The sequence below is a fragment of the Chelonoidis abingdonii genome, chromosome 7 (genome assembly GCF_003597395.2).
Source record: "Chelonoidis abingdonii isolate Lonesome George chromosome 7, CheloAbing_2.0, whole genome shotgun sequence".
Classification (NCBI taxonomy): Eukaryota; Metazoa; Chordata; order Testudines; family Testudinidae; genus Chelonoidis; species Chelonoidis abingdonii.
This window is the reverse complement of record NC_133775.1, coordinates 85,652,219-85,656,859: the sequence shown is the minus strand read 5'-3', so window position 1 is coordinate 85,656,859 and position 4,641 is coordinate 85,652,219. Positions and strand designations below refer to the sequence as shown.

The 4,641-nt window shown below is 38.2% G+C and overlaps 1 long non-coding RNA gene across 1 annotated transcript; it reads left to right on the top strand.

The window, feature by feature from the left end:
• Positions 1-2,031: 2,031 nt before the first annotated feature.
• On the top strand, positions 2,032-2,608 carry LOC142047165 (uncharacterized). Its single transcript, XR_012656337.1, has 3 exons — positions 2,032-2,101; positions 2,344-2,512; positions 2,599-2,608. It is a non-coding gene; the product is annotated as an uncharacterized LOC142047165 (long non-coding RNA).
• Positions 2,609-4,641: the final 2,033 nt, after the last annotated feature.

Below are 4,641 nucleotides of genomic sequence, written 5' to 3'. Positions count from 1 at the left end.
ACTTATAAGTAAGCCTGTGTGCAGCTTAAAGTATCTAAATAGGTGCCACCAGACACTGGAAAACTCAGCATGGAAAAGCAAGGGCAAGGATCACACTAAATGAATAAGATCTGCATTTTAATTTAATTTTAAATAAAACTTCTGAAACATTTTGAAAACATTGTTTACTTTAGATATAACAGTAGTTTGGTTGTATATTATAGACTTATAGAGAGACCTCCTAAAAAACGTTCAAATTTATGACCGGCACGCAAAGCCTTAAATTAGAGTGTATACATGAAGACTCGGCACACCACTGCTGAAAGGTTGCCGACCCCTGCTCTACATTCTTTATGAAAATATGCTTATGATCTGGATATGACATAGCTAATATATACTTTTTGCAAGATGGCTGATATGGGGTTTCACTTCAAAACTTAAGACCTATTGACTGTGTTTATCCAACCTGTATTCATGTAACATTTTGTATTTGAGGCTAGAAATATTGCCCATGTCTCTGTACTTCAAATGTGCTCTGTTGGATGAGGCAAGACAATATTAGTGGCTTATTGAAGGAATGCACAAAGACATAAAGATTATCCCAGGAACTGTGTGCAATAGGAACCTCTGAATGATAGTGCTCTACAGTGGGGACTACTTGACCAAGATCAAATACCTGTACACAGTGGGTGCTGTTTGACCCAGGTCACAGCACAAGAACTTTCCAGAAACTGGGGGGAAGAAAGAAAAGATGGGCAATGACAGCTTACAAGAACAACCGGAAACACCTGAGGTACAAAGACTGAACAGTGAGAAGTGATTGTCCCAGGAATCTGGATGATGGGAAGACAGACACTTCAGGTCAGCTCAGCTTACTGAAAATGAGACGAATCTGACATTATCAACCACTGAAGAATAATCCAAGTGTGTATAATATATCTTGTGTCCCCATTATGCAGACATAGGCCTTTTTCTCACTAATACAACTAATGAAAACAACATAAGACAAGTTAAGTTTTAACAGTGAAGACAAAGGCTAAAGAAAATGTCTCAAAAATTAAATGAGAGAGCAATGAGATGACATGTGAATACCACAGTTCTGAATGTAATTTTTGTGATGATACCTCTTTGCTCCTTATGTATGTGTAACTGTGACAGAAGGAGAAGTCTGTATAAAGCACAGTGGTGGATTTTCTGCCTATGATCTTGCTTTCCAAAAGTATTTCACATACTATTTATAATATTTTTCACTACTCTCAATGTTCTGTGTGCATTCAATTTTTTTTTATTAATAGACTGTATGACCTACTACACAGTGGAAAGGGACTAATAAAGATTTATTTTTAAATGTTCACACTTTCATTAAGGGTTTTTTACGCAATAGCCATGAAATTCTGCTTGCAAAATGTTTTTTAAAAACTTCTGAAAATATAGGAATGTGGGATTGGTTCTCTCTTCTCCAAAAATGTGTCTGGTATCAAGTGTTTGTCTAATGGGTATTTTGAGGATGGTGACTAAGCTTCTTGTCATACAGTGAAAGAGTCACTTAAGATTTGTTGAGTAACGAACATGTACATAAGGCTGTGACACTGGCGCTAAACCATGGTGGATTTGATTTAAATCAAACTGATTTAAATCATAATTTAATTCATTAGTCAGGAAGACTCAATTTAATCATGGTTTTCTAGATAAAAGTGCATTCTTGTTGGTTGTTATAGCCTTAATACATATTCTTCACAACTCAGAGTTAGATATGTTTCATTATTAGAAGATACACACTATACATTTTTAAACAGTGATTTATTTTAGAAAACTTTTAAGAGTAGATGTACAGCTATATCAGAAAATGAATATGTGACATTCTATACCTTGGGGGAGTGTACCCCATATTCCTCATTTTCATATAATTGTGATCTTACATATAAAATGTGCCATCTAAGGTATCAGAGGAGAGGGTTAGGGTGAGGGTTACACACCAAAGGAAAGTTTATGGCATACGTTTTTTTTCCTTTCAGCTTAACCTAGAGATGTGCAAAAAATTGGGAATACAATGTAGCTTCACTAACCCATACCATCCACAAACCAATGGACTAGCTGAAAACACAAATAAATCCATCAAAAGGTAATTTTAGGGCAGGGAAAATTACAGTATTAATAGAAAGGAGAATGCACTATGACAGAAGCTACAAATTGCTTCAAATGTTTAATACATTGAAACTCAACTTGTCTTTTATTTCAAGTAAAAGGAATTATCCCACTGCACTAGGATGGCCTCTTTACGCCTTTTCGATTGCATACAGTTTCTCTCAGTAAAGACAGTCCTTTCCCCTTCCTCCACAAATAATCCATCACCATTTTTTACAGAGCATTGCGCAAGTTGGTTGATGACAGTGCGACTAATTGGGATGAATTTCTTGGTAACATTGTATTTTATTTGAGAATAAAACCAAACATGAAAACCAAATTCTCACCCTATTGACTACTGTAAGGCTTTGAGGCAAGATTCCCAGACCAAGTCTCAGACAACTAGACGGTAAGTGTCCTTCAGCTTTCAGGTGCATATGTAATTCTGTGATTGTTCTTTTAACAAACACAACTCGTTCTCATTTGTTTCCAAAGCCAACAGATTGTGAGGAACTTGAAGAATACTCCAAAGAGTACATCATGAAAATTGAAGCTAGACGTGATGCTGAAACTAAACTGGCTATTAGTAATATTTCAAAAGCAGAAGAAAAGCAACAAATACAGTATGCCAAAACTAAGACTCATAAATCTGGGGAAATAATATTCAAGTTTGGTGACACTGTCATGTTACTGAATACAAGAAGGAAAACAAGAAAGGGGGAGGGCAACTACAACCAACCTAGGTGGGACCGTACAAACCTGCTGCTGTAGAGGGCAAACAACTTAAATTAGAAAACAAGTTAGGGAAAGGTTTAGCAACGTTGTACAGTATCTCCCAACTAAAAGTATTTAAAGAGTCTTCAAAATTGGGTGAGGAAAACATATCACAGAGAAACGTGGAAAAGGAAATTGCTGTGGATGACACTGTGAAAACCTCAGAGGTAGGAGAAATGGGAGGCAATGTAGCTAACAAGCCTCACAACAGCCAAGTGGAGGTCACACACATGGAAAAGGAGGAGTGTGCAGTGTCAAGAGTTTCAAGCAGTCATCCAGGTGATTTTCATGACATGGTTACGGAGGATGATGAAGTCAGAGAATGGTTTCTCAACGGTGTTGCTTATCACACAGTTGTTTTTAAAGAATTTGTTGACACACTTCCATTTATCAAGCATGGCAATAGTTTCCATGTAGGAATGGAATGTTTGTTTGGAAAATTCATTTCTCTATCTCTTTTGTACACTACGCCACACAAGAGAGATGGGAGGCACATCAACTTCTATCTAACACCTGGTTATAGATCCAGAATGATGAAAAGATCTGCTGCTGAAATCAGAACTGTAGCTGGCCTATTTACTCTTGAGTTAACAGGGCAGGAGAAAGTTGAGAGGACAAACTGGAGGCACACAAAGTGATGTAACTTGCCAAAGGTTACACAGCAAGTCAGTGGAAATTCTGGCTCTCATTTCCCTGTACTTTTCTTCAGAATCCCAAATTATAAATTTTCTGGATTTCCCTGGTAAGTTCTCAAAAGGTCTGATCAGTGTAATCTCTCTGGTGTATTCCCCTGCTATATTTCCAGCAGCAGCAGCAGCTATTATCTGGCAGGTTCATCAACTGAAACTCTCATCTTTCCAAATGTCATCTTGTGTGTATTTCGTTTTGCGCTGAGTGAGAGAAGCCAGATGTAGGTAGGGAGTATGACTAGGCTGGGCATGTGCAGAATTTAGCAGAAAGCTCTTCTAATGAGAGAGATCTGTGTGATACTTACAACACATTTTGTCAGCTGCAATTAAGGTGGCCAGACAGCAAGTGTGAAAAATCAGTTCTGGGGGTGGTGGGGGTGGGGGTAATAGGAACCTATATAAGAAAAAGACCCAAAAATTGGGACTGTCCCTATAAAATCAGGACATCTGGTGACCCTCACTGCAGTATTCAGCATTAGTTTCTTTTGCTCTTAATGAAAATAGCAGGATAGGTTTGCTTATTGTGCTAGGCCAGGGGTTTTCAAACTATGCACTGAAGCTTGCAAGGGAAAGCCACTAGCTGGTCATGAGACACTGTTTACCCAAGTGTCCACAGGTACGACCCTTCGCAGCTCTCAGGAACTGCTAATGGTAAGAATTCACTATCTCTCTGCTACAGGTTGCAAATTGCTACAGATAGTAGTCTCATGGGGGAAACTGCTATCTGTAGGAATTTGCTTCATCACATATATCGCAGTGTTACAGGTAGCACATCCCTACAGATTGCAGTTTCTAAAAGGCCATCTGATGTAGCTAATTCAAGCAGATAGCAGTCTCACGTGCCTACAGTGTGAGAAACTGCTATCTGTAGGAATTAGCTTCATCCGATTGCAGTGTTACAGGTTGCACATTCCTACAGATAGCATTTTCACACATGTGTAAGAAATTGCAATCTGTAGGACCGGTCTGTCTTGCCTTTAGTAAGGCTTTTGATACCTTCTCATAAACAAACTATGGAAATGCAACGTAGATGGAGCTAAAATAAGATGGGTGCAAAACTAGTTGGAAAACAGTT